A 12,739-nucleotide genomic window follows, 5' to 3' on the forward strand; every position below is an offset into this window, starting at 1 on the left:
TGGGTAAACTGAGGCACTGGGAGGCCGCTCACCTGGCCCAGAGTCGGAGGGAGGGAGGCAGGCGTGTGCAGACCCCGCCCCCCACATCCGGCTTCGGCAACGCGTGGGAAACTGCGCGGGTGTGCGCGTCTTCGAACCCGAGCGCGCTTTCTGTGGAAGCGCCGGGCGTGAAAGCGAAGGCGCGAGGACAGGGCGGCCACCTGTCTTAAAGCCTTTGAGAGACGGTGGCCTCGGCGCTGCGTGGCCCGCCCGGGGCGAGCCCCACACCGTTCGCAGGTGCCGCGCGCTGGAACACACCCGGCCTTGACAATACCATTTCGGCGGGCAGCCCGCGCGACGCCGGGTCCTCCGCGCTGGGTACTTGACCTGCGCGACTTCACCTAATCCGCACGAGGAAAATGTCGTCGTCGCGTCGGTAGGGAACGTGAGGCCCGGAGACGTTTGGGGACTTAACCAGAGTTCACACAGCCGGGAAGTGTTAGAGCCGAGATTCCGGAAACTGGGGGAAGAGATGCTCCCCGCTTCCCCTCCCCCCCTCAGGTTTTCTCAGCGGGGTCAGCAAAGCCATGCTAACATGGTAAGTGGTTACAGAAACTCGTCCGTGACGAAGTGCGCGACTCTGGGCTACAGCCGTGGGTGAAGACACACGACCTCCCTTCCCTGGAGCCGCCCCGAGGGGGTGTGCCGCGGAAGGAAGAAAAGGACGATGTGATGGCGTGACTTCGAGGGTTACTGTAGGTCAAGTGGCCCAGGATGGCTCTCGTCAGATGATAGTGCTCCAAGGATTAAAAGTTGAGGAAAGCCTGTTCCGCGAAGAGTTGGAGATAGAGTGTTCTAAGAGGAGACCACAACTGTAAAGGTCCTCAAGTGAGAACAAGACAGGAGTTGTGTAATTTACCCAGTGGAAACAGCAGAGGTAATCATGTTTAGGGTGGAATTGTGTCCCTCCAAAACTAATCAAGAGTTTGGTCTTGGAATGGGACTGCGTTTGGATATACAGGGCCTTTGAAGAGGTGATAAAGTTACCGTGAGGCCCTTAGGGTAGGTCCTAATCCACCGTGACCAGTGTCCCTGTAAGAAGAAATTTGGACACCCTAAGAGACCCCAGGGTTGCATGCGTCCGGAGGGAACGCCGTGTGAGGACACAGAAGATGGCCATTTGCACACAAGGAGAATGGCCTCAGAGAAAATCACTTCTGCTGACGCCTTGGTCTTGAACTTCTAGCCTCCAAAACTGTGAGAAAATAAAGTTTTGTTTAAGCCACCCAGTCGGTACTACTTCGTTGTAGTAGCTGGAGCAAACTCATAGGGCACATAATTAATGACAGATAACAACTGTGATAAGAACCCTGTAAGAAAAATATGGGGTTCATGAGAGTATGACAAAGGCACCTAAGCCTCTCTGGCCTGGGAAAGCAGAGACTCTTAAAGGTGTGATGTTAAAGTTGAGATCTGAAAGAGGAGGAGCTGGCCCTGGGGAAAGCCTTCCAGTCCATCTTAGTTTTGTGCTACCATCACTCCCACACATCCATGGAACACATTTGTGGGCCTGCCGACAATATTGACTCCCATCTCGTTCATGTTTCCTTAGTGACCTGTCTTGGGGTTACATATTCCAGGCCCCTTGGAGATGAACATACATACCTTAGAAATGCCCACCAAGTCTGGGATGCTTGGGAGAGGCTTGTTTCGGCCTCCCATGAATCTCTTAGAGATAACATAGCCTCTCCGCCCCACTTTTCAAAAAATGTTTGTTTGTTTATTTTGAGAGAGAGCGAGCATATGTGTGTGCGGGGAGAGGCAGAGACAATCCCAAGCAGGCTCCGTGCTAGGAGTGCAGAGCTCAAACTCACCACCTGTGAGATCATGACCTGAGCCGAAATCATGAGTCAGACGCTTAACCGACTGAGCCACCCAGGTGCCCCTCTTTCTCTTCTTGATACAGGTGGTGCCAACAGATCCTCTTAAGGATTATCTGTCAGCTGTGTGCAAGCTGTTTGAGGTGCATTTGAACCCTTTCATCTCAGTACATTGCTCTTCTGCATGTCCCTTCCCTTTATAAATTCGGTAGACTAAGGTCTGGATTTTGCAGAGAATAACTGCAGCTGCTGTGGGTCATCTGCCCGATTCCACCTTGTCAGTAAGTTACCTTGAATGAAACTCTGTGAACTGTATGAAGTGGCCTGCTTTGTTTTCCAGTCTCAAAGTGCCTTCTCGGTTTGGGGGGGTATACTTTACTGTCTCTCTTCCACCTTATAACATTTCGTCTCGCAGAACTGAAATTCTGTACCCATTAAACACTTTCCATTCCCTCCTCTCCTGTAACCACTATTGTATTTTTTATCTCTGATTTTGACTTCTGTTCAGAATTTTGAAAGTTCTTGGGAGCAGAGGTGAAGAAGTGACCCAGTCTCCTGTCTGCATCCAGGAAACAATGCTGACTCTGAACTAGATCTTGAAGAATGAGCACATGTCTTTTTTTTTTTTTTTTTTTCCAACGTTTTTTATTTATTTTTGGGACAGAGCGAGACAGAGCATGAACGGGGGAGGGGCAGAGAGAGAGGGAGACACAGAATCGGAAACAGGCTCCAGGCTCCGAGCCATCAGCCCAGAGCCTGACACGGGGCTCGAACTCACGGACCGCGAGATCGTGACCTGGCTGAAGTCGGACGCTTAACCGACTGCGCCACCCAGGCGCCCCAAGAATGAGCCCATGTCTTGACAGCTTAAGAGGAAAACAGTTCCAGTCAGAAATAAGAGCACATATACATCAGCTAAGGGTGCTAGGAGCTCCACACCTTCCCTATGGACTTCTGTTGCACACTGGATTCTGATTCATTTTCATAAAACATTGTCTTCATCATGTCACTCTCCTCCAAATTTTATAGTAACTGTTATTGTCTGAGAGATAAAGGTCAGATTCTTCAACCTGACACTCAAATTTCTACATTTTTATTTGACGGTGAAAATACATACAATTAACCTAGTCCCCAAAGTCTCTTCCCACCCATCAAAATGTAATGAGAAGTGATTTAAGAGTAATAGTGTAATTTTAACTTTGAATTAAACCACCTGACTGGGAAGATAACTCCTGGATCACTCTATGCTCCTAAGTTCTGGAATACAGAGGATAAGTCTCACACTCAGTATGTTAACCTGTTTTAGTTACAAACCCAAGGAAATGTCATTTTGGGGAAGAGATTTCTATAGGTCTTCACACAATTCTGAATCCTTTTATCATGGAATTTGTTTGAAGTGTGAAAACTTCTCATTTCTTCCGATTACTGGATCCATCAAGAAAAGGTCCCTTGAGTGTCTTTGCTCTTGTATGTAGCAGATATTATCTAAGGCTGTACAGCCCAATGTAGTAAGCCTACTTATATAGCTACTGAGCACTTGAAATGTGGCTGTTGTGACCGAGGAACTGAATATTTAATTTTAGTTAAATTTGAAAACTAACAGTGTAAAATATTTTCTCATTATACACATTTTATTGTTTTGGAAGGACTGCATTTCACTTTAACCTTGGAAAACTTAGTGTCCCAAGTTTAGGTGAGCTATACATGTAAAATACATGTTGTATTTCAAAGACTTGGAACAACAAGACAAAATGCAAAATATCTTAATGTTGTTTTTCAGATTGATGACATGTTGAAATAATAGTTTGGATGTATTTGGTTTAAATAAAATCTAGCATTAAACTTAATTTCATTTGTTTCTTTTTTAATGAGGCTGTGATAAAATGTAAAATTACGTGGCTTACATTTCTCCCTCTCTGTTTCTCTGTTTTTGTTTTTTTGTTTGTTTTGCACGTACCAAAAATTGATAATGGCTTATTAAATAAAATGGGAATTTAGTAGAATGATACTGGGTAGTCCCTAGAAGTAATAACAGCCTGAGAACAAGGCCAAGTTAAAAGGTCAGCAACCAGGGCAGCCCAAGGATCTCAGAAGCAGGAATTAACTTAGTGCCCCCGCAAGAATGACAGACACCAACAGATTTCTCTGCTGTCAGGGCATTCAAGATGTCAAAGTCTAGGAGAGCGTCAAGGCCTGGTTTATAGTCCTTGCAGGACTATACAGAATGGAGGAGTGTAATTCTTTAAAGAAAATTTGGGTGCTGTAACCCGAAGAGATGTTTGTTAACAGCCAAAACAGCAGTGTTAAGGAAAAATACCTGTTTGAGGCAGGAAGGAAGAGAGTTCTATTGATGTAGCCCTGAAGGACAAAGAATTCAGTTGGGAAACTCACATCCAGCATCAAATCTACCCTTCCTCATGTGCTCCTTCTTACTGCTCACCTGTTTAATAATCAAGTGTTTATTGGCCGCCTTTTATATGCAAATTGTGACTAGGTCAATGGGCCAAAAAAATCTCATTAGTATAATACATCCTTTCTGTTCTTACATTTAGTTGCTTGCCAAGTCCTCTATCAGTTACTTATTTGTGGTTATCTTGGTTAAATTAGAATTTAGTGCTTAAAGTTACCTTATAAGACATCCAGGTAAGTAGTTCCTAAACATTGGTCAGATGTGGTTATAGAATGATCAGGAAAAATTAAAACATTTCAAAACCAAAAATCATTCCTTATTCCTGGATGGTTCTAATGATCAGGCAGGTTTTGGAAACTGCTGAGTTAGACGAATCTCCTAACTGTGTATACCAAATTGCATCAACTCAGAATTCAGGTTTGTGAACTTTGCATTTAGCTTTCTTTTTATCGTGCCCTAGTCATCCTTTCTTTTCCATTGTTACGAACCTATCCCTGGACTTACTGGCTAAATCTTACTACTTTATGATTGTGTGATAGTCATAGACTCATATTTTTTCTACCTCCTGTCTTTTTCACTCTTTAACAAATATTTTTGAGTATCTGCTTTACTCCTGGCCCTTTGGTTGGTTCTAGGGAAACCACTCCTCCCCTGAGGACATGCCACAGACAAGATACAGGTCCTTAATACTGAGAAAGATGGGTTATGGCAGGGAAACGAATCTGGATTTGAGAACCTTGGAGAGCCTTTCTTGTGGAAGTGACATCTAAGCTGAGACCTCAGAGTGGGTTAAGAATATGCCAGACAAACAAGGAAAAGGGCCAGGAGTGAAGGAGTGTTTCAGTCAGGTGGAAAGGGGTTTGAATGATGCTTATTGTGTAAGTGACAAGTCTGGAGAGGCAAGGGCCAGATGTCTAAAGATCATATGTTAATTTGGTAGAATTTTGAAAGATGCTGTGAAGCTAGTGTCTTAAGCAGGAGAATGACACTTCAAAATTGTACAATAGAGTTATGTCATTCTTGAGATCACTCTTGCTGAAAGTGGAGTAGGGAAATGGAAGTAAAAACAAAACAAGGCAGGGAGAAAGCCTGATCCTTAAGTCATCTCAAATATTCTCAAGATTATTACTAATTTCTTCTAGATTAATTTCTTACTTTAAGTAGTTAATCCTATTATTTTAGTAAAGGCTGGTGGTCAAGGCTTCCTCTGTCTTCTAGCCTTGTCTAGCCTTGTCTTCTAGCCTTCTAGCCTTGTCTCCTAGCTTTTTAGCCTTCTCTTGTATACCTCAATTTAGTGTCTTGTATCCAAACAGATCTAGACAGTGTGCCTATACACATTCCACATTTACCCACCGTTTAAATATTCATACTGCCTTTTATTTCTGGAATGATGCGTGGAATGCCTTTCAACTTTTCAAATCTTGCCCATCTCTGAACCCAATTCAGATTTTGCCCTCCTCTTACATCAACTGAAAATGATGATTTCCTTTTTCTTTCCAAATGCTGATAGGGCTGTTTTATAGTTTCAGTTATTGTTACCTAACATGATTGCAGGTGCTGGGGGACAGTTCTGAGTTTTATAGTTACCTGAATCTTTCACAGCTTCAAGCAGTTAATATACTTAATAAATACTTATTGAAAGAATAAGTGAAAAACTGCTCTTTAAAATAGGCAAGACAGCATTTTTAAAAAATATTCACATTCTTTAATGTGTAAGCCCCAGAATACCTAACCAATTATATCTAGCTGAATTGACATTAAAAATTTTTTTTTTCATTTTGCAAAACAAAAAAATAATTGAAAGGCCAAGGATGTGGTAATGAAACCAGCTTATTTTCCTGTACTAATTCTATTCAAAATATTCTATTCAGTTAAAAGATATGATATCTTTGGACTTTCTGTGGAAGTTTCCAAAGGAGCCAGTTGCCATGGGGATTATGAAGAGGAAAAAATTTAAAAAATATGACCAATTTATACAAATGAAACCACTATGTCCAAACTTGGAAGACTTTTGTGAAGGACAGAAGAAGTTCTCAGAAAGAAAAAGAATGTGGAAATAAAATGTTAGGGGAACATGCTATGATTGTGGAAGTCAAGCCACAGCTAAGATGGACATTTATTTTTCCCCAAGGGGAAATTGTGCGTTGACTAATAATAAGGAGGAACAAAGGAAAGGTCTTAAAGCAGAGGGCTGAAGAGACTAAATAGTCTTCTTTTTTACCCATGGCAGGTTCTTCTTCCTCATAAAAAAGAGAGCTCTGGTTACAGAAGTCCAAGTCTGTAGTTGAAAAGGAGGCTGTTGGGAATTTGAACCAAACCAAATCATTGGCTCTCACTGTTTTATATCCCCTACCACTCTTAAGAATATGAGTCCTTTTTTATTTTACAAAAATAAAAAGCCCATTATTTTTCTTACAAGGATAGTTAATGTTTGTAGCCTTTCTGTTATTATTTGTAAATTTTGCAGACATTATAATGCGTTTTGCCTTTTGGAGGAATATTTCCTGTCACAACTTTAAAATTAGAAAACAAGTACCTACTCTCCTAGATTATTACCTGTCTTCTGTGAGTATGCCTGAAAAATCGATGGCAGGCGCATTCAGCACTGTACCCTCACCTAGATGGCATTGGTTGATGGAGAGTGAATCCTTAATTCTGATGCTGCTTGTGAGTCACAGTTGGAAATTCCTGGCCTAGAGGACATGAACAAGGCAGGGCAGGGGGTTTTGTTTCAAAAGTGAACAATTAAAAGAAAGAAATGAAGTTCTGTTTTTGAATCCCTTTAAAGTATAAAAGGAGAAGAGAACTATCAATGATGTTTGTGATAAAAAGGAAAAGAATTAGATATTAGATTCCTTTGATTAAAAAAACTCCATTAGTTTTGCAAATTACAATGTATTAAAAAAGTAATATATTTCACTGTAGCCAATACAGAAATGTATTAAGAAAAAGTCACAGGGCACCTTGGTGGCTCAGTTGATTAAGTGTCCGACTTCGACTCAGGTCATGTTCTCATGGTTCATGGGTTCAAGCCCCACATTGGGCTCTGTGCTGACAGCTCACAGCCTGGAGTCTGCTTCAGATTCTGTATTTCCCTTGCTCTCTGCCCCTCCCCTGCTCATATTCTGTCTCTTTCTGTCTCTCAAAAATAAATAAAAATGTTGAAAAAAGAAAAAAAAAGCCTTAGCTACTTTACGCCCCCAACTCCCATTCCTCAGAGGCAACTTCGGTTACATCCTTTGGCTTTAAAAGTTGGCAATAAAAACAAAACAACAAAAAACCTTTAAAAAAACTTTGTATCTTTTGAATTGTTTTAAGAAAGAGATGTGGTTTTGATAGTAAGAAGGCTTTGCAAAGTGTTATAATCTCTTTTCCTTGTCAGATATGCTTGCAGCTGTTTCTTTGTTTCATTGTTTTTCTCAGTTTCTGGAGAAGATTTGGCCATGACCTACTACCACCATTGGGTGGCAGCCTGAATTGGAACCCCTTAAGAAGTGAATTCATCCTTGTCTTGGGTGATGTGCGTTTCACCTTACAAATGGTAACTTTGCACAGATGTTTTTAAATGAAGTGTTGAATAAAAATTTCCTCTTGTTTCGAACAAGAATGTGTGAAACAGAGAGCGAGAGAACACAGCAAAGCAAAGGATATTCCTAGTGACCAGATGTCTGGAAGAAAATCCTCTTTTCCATTAAGCCATTTTGCTCTTGCACATCTATTTGCAACAGCTCAAGAGCCACCAAACCCTCTTAACTCTGTGAGGATCAAATGAGATAACATATGTGAAAACACCTTACCAAATGTACAAAACTGTGCAGATGTGAAAGATGGTTATTCTTACAGCACAAATGCAGGCTGCTTTTATAGCCACTTTTATTGGCATGGTTGCTTTTTAAATGGAGTATTCTGTATGAATTAGCAAACACAAACTAAAATCTATATAAAATAAATTGCATGTCTCTATTTAAGTTCGATTAAACCCAAATGTAAGATCTCATACTTCTGGGCTGGCAGGAATGAACTAAATTTATTAGTGCTGTCCTGTTCCAAACGTGCAGATGTTCAGGGTCTTAAATGCTGCTGCGAAGCATAGTTAAAAATCTCTCTGGTTACTGATCATTAGGTCTCACTGGACACTATGGAGATGGCCATTGTTCAGCCAGCTTGGTGCTTTTATGAATGTATGTATATATGTATGTATGTATTTAGAAAGAATGAATCCGAAGCAGGCTCCACGTTGTCAGCTCAGAGCCCAATGTGGGACTCAATTCCATGAACAGTGATATCATGACCTGAGCTGAAATCAAGACTCAAATGCTCAACTGACTCAGCCACCCAGGCACCCCCAGCTTGGTCCTTTTAGATTCTTCTTCACTGTTTCTAGTCCATGCTTGGTGCTCAAAAATCTTTGAAAGGACTGGGGACCAAGTGTCAACCTCTCTGGGTGCACCACATAGACTTCCTTGCCTTTCTAGGTTCTGGGTCTCACTGGGCCTTTGGAACCGTGACCTCTTTCCAATATTGAGAAAACATTTCCTCTTTCCTTTTTCTGCCCTAGAAGTTACTTTGGCTATCCCATCTGCCTCCAGGCCACATAGATATACCTCTTTAGTCAGTGTCAGCTTTCACAAAAGTCTGGAAGAGCTGTAGAATCCATGCAACTTCTGCTCTGTGCCCTGTTAGATATTAAGGGTTTGGTCGCCTTCTTGGAAATGTTGTAGTGTGCCTAGAGTAAACACAAACTAAAAACTCAAAAAATTATTATGCTCCTCCAGCAAAATAAAGACTTTCTCTTGGCTTCAGCAGTGCTTGTATGTATCCTTGTGTCTGAGTGAACAGAGCATACATTATCTTCTTGATTTCTTGATTCTACATAGAGTCTTAGAGGACTGTTTTCCCGTTTTCCTTCAGTTGCAATAATTCCAATATAACAGAAAAAGGAGAACACTTCCTCATTAACTCTAAAAAGCAATAATTATAATATTTTATAATTTATACTTATTGATAAATACCTCCCATAACATTAGTGAACATTGCTTCTCTGGGCTGGTTATTGTATTTGGATTTTTATAGTAACATTCAAACTACAAGGAAGCTGAGTTACTTTCTGTTTGTGCTGCTTAGGGGATAGGTATTAGGAATGATTAGTTTTGCTGATTAAATTATCTAGTCAGAAATTAATTGCTGTGAATTGAATACATAGTTTGGCACTTAATAAATTTTAAGGATAGAAAATGTTTTAAAGTTTTTTATTATGGAAAACTTCAAAAATATTCAAAGGTACAGAGACTAGACTAACATTCATGTACTTGCCAATCAGCTTTATTGTCAACTCATGGCCAATCTCGTTTTACTTATGTCTCCCTAATTTCCGTGTTTCCACCCCTCTTCCAATTATTTTGAAGTGAATTCTAGGCATCCTATAATTTATCTGTAAAAATTTCAGTAGGTATCTCTAAGTGGTAAGGATTTCAAAAAGAAAAAACCACACAGCATAATCACAATACTGTCATCACTCTTAAAAGTTAATGATGAAAGAACACTTTATTCTTTTTTTATTTGTATTATTTGTTTTTTAAAATTTAATATTAAATTTTATGTCAACAGTAAGTCTAAACATATTAACATATCCTGAAAGATATCCAGGATATGTTGGGAAGTGAAAGAGCAAGTAATAGAATAATTTTTATAACATGGTTCAATTTCTATTTTAAAAATTATATCTATTTTTGTTTAAGCAAAAATTAGAAACATACTTCAAGCCAAGAACTGTTGCTACCTTTTTTTATTTAAAAAACATTTTTTTTTTGTGTGTGTTTATTTCTGAGAGGGAGAGCAAGCAAGCAGGGGATGGGCAGAGAGAAAGGGAGACCCAGAATCCAAAGCGGGCTCCAGGCTCTGAACTGTCAGTACAGAGCCTGACACGGGAGTCAACTCACAAACTGTGAGATCATGACCTGAGCTGATGTCGGATGCTTAACCAACTGAGCCACCCAGATGCCCCTGTTGTTACTTTTTAAAGTAAGAATAATCAGAGTTGGTATTGGGGATGAGAAAAGGGCTCTCACTTTTAACCTATTCTTAAGTGGTTTTTATTGTTAAAAAATGTGTATTAGTTTTGGAAGTAAATTTTGAAAAAATAACTTATGAAAGGAAAAACGTAAACAAGTTAACATGAGAGACAGTTTCAGGTATGTCCTGTCCAGATACTGTCTCTCAAGTTGAATAATCTTACTCCTGGGTTAATAAGAGTAGCAGTTACCAGGCACTTTCACAGGTCCTTCCAATCTGATTACTTATTTCTCACCATAACTCTTTGAGGTGAGTATTCCCATTTCACAGATGAAGACGCACAATCTAGAGCAGTTAACTAACCTGCCAGAAGTTTAGAAGAGGCTGACCAGGCTTAGGAACCTAGATCCTGGGGCTCCCCTGCCCATGCTTTCATTACTTCCATGAAACATTCCACTTCCCTTGGTTTTGAAGTTCTCACTTCCCAGAATGAATTTTATTATTTCACTTCGTTCTGGTTTGACTCTTTTTTTAAAGTTCCATATTAGCTTTAACTGCTCTATTTTACTATAAACTCAATGCTCAGGCAAGGTAGAAGAGTAATACCTCTCATTTTCCGCCGTGTCCATAGAATCTGGCCCTGAAGGACTAAAGGGAGAAACAACACAAAAAGAACTTCATGCTTTTCTGGTTTAAGAAACATTTAAATGACAGGCAGATGGTTCTTGTCATTAGTGCCTTTCTGTGCAGTTCTCCAGCTGCCTAACCTTTCTTTCTTGGTGGAAAATGTCATAAAGCTCTTCTTAATTTATCTATTCTATAAACATAAGACAAAGAGATTACAAGTGTATGAGAATAGAAATGCCCAGCACTTTTATTTGTAGTACATTCCAAATCATAAATGTAAACAAGCTGTAATTATCTTTTTAAAAAAGTTGTTATAGATTAGTTCTTGCATACTTAGCAAACTTACTGTGTGCCCAAAAGAAAACTGTCTTTAACCCAAATACATTTGATCCTTACAAAATTTTGCTAAAATTATTCAAGTGATTATTTAAGGTGAGTAGTTTGAGATTTTCTACGCTTTGAACTCCTTTCCTGTAGCCATCCCATCAAGGGTCATGGGAACTCCAGAGTCTAGGTTGAGAAAATGCTCCTCACAAGACAGAGTCTTCCAGAACTTAGACCACTTGATGTCTCTCTTTACACACAGTGAAAAAGTATAGCAAGTAGGAACTACTTCACTGACAGCAGGAAGATACTGTCCAATCCTGCTTGTATTATAAAAATAAGATTACAGGGGCACTCAGGTGGCTCAGTTGGTTAAACGTCTGACTCTTGGTTTCGGCTCAGGTCATGATCTCACGGTTCATGGGATCAAGCCCCACTTCAGGCTCTACACTGACAGCGTGGAGCCTGCTTGGGATCCTCTCTTTCTCTCTCTCTCAAAATAAATAAATAAACATTAAAAAAAAATAAAATGATTCTAGATTTTGATCACTTAGATTTAAAATTTTGCCTGGGTTTGGGATTCTCTCTCTCTCTCTCTGCCTCTCTCTCTTCCCCTCTCTCTTCCCCTCTCTTGCTCATGTTATCTCTGTCTCTCTCAAAAAACAAAAACAAACCTAAAAATTCTGCCTTCCCGACAAGCTGAATTACAGGTCACTTTAGTGGATAGTTCACAGGGTTTTGAGAAATAAATTTAATATTATTCTTCTGCAATGTGTAGCTATACTCTGTGTCTCTGTGTCTGGGTTCCCCAAAGAGGATATTTGAGGAATCTCATAAGTACTAGTAATTATGTTTGGTGAGATGGTTTAAAATAATTCAGTTCTAACTCTTGTAGGAGGCTCTGACAGAAGAGACACTTTTTGCTCTAAGGGGGAAGGAATTTTCCACTGCCTAATGTCCAAAAATATTGTAGCATACTTTGGCAGATTTTTGGTTAATTTAGAAGCCATATGGTAGGAAACCCCACTCTTTAGCCTGCCTTCTAAATTAGGTCTCTCACCAGTGTCTGAGGCAGTTCATGAAGTTTGGTCTGATAAACTGCAACCTTGTTCCTCCAAGGAGTTGTATTTTCCTGTGACTTACATACCATTGTTGGCTTTTTAGTTTTTTCTTCCCCTGGATCATCTTGCAGTTGATGTTAGTAGAAAGTGTCCAGACATGTGTTTTTGGTTGTATATGATAAATGTAACTTTAATATAAATTATTTGGCAGAGAAGAATGTCTGTAAGGTCACAACTTTCTTGACACTTTAAGTGTTAGGGTTGGAAATTTTCTTAAAGATCTCTGCCCAACTCTCTAATTCATTAGGAAACTGGCTCTAACCAGGTCAAGAAATTACTGGCAATTGCAGGACTAGAGAGGTTGTATTGTACTATGGTTAAGTGCCTTGGCTCTGATGTCCCAGGGTCTGGGTTTGAATCCTGCTTCTGCCACTTATGAACTATAT

The sequence above is a fragment of the Panthera uncia genome, assembly GCF_023721935.1.
Source record: "Panthera uncia isolate 11264 chromosome E2 unlocalized genomic scaffold, Puncia_PCG_1.0 HiC_scaffold_20, whole genome shotgun sequence".
Taxonomy (NCBI): Eukaryota; Metazoa; Chordata; class Mammalia; order Carnivora; family Felidae; genus Panthera; species Panthera uncia.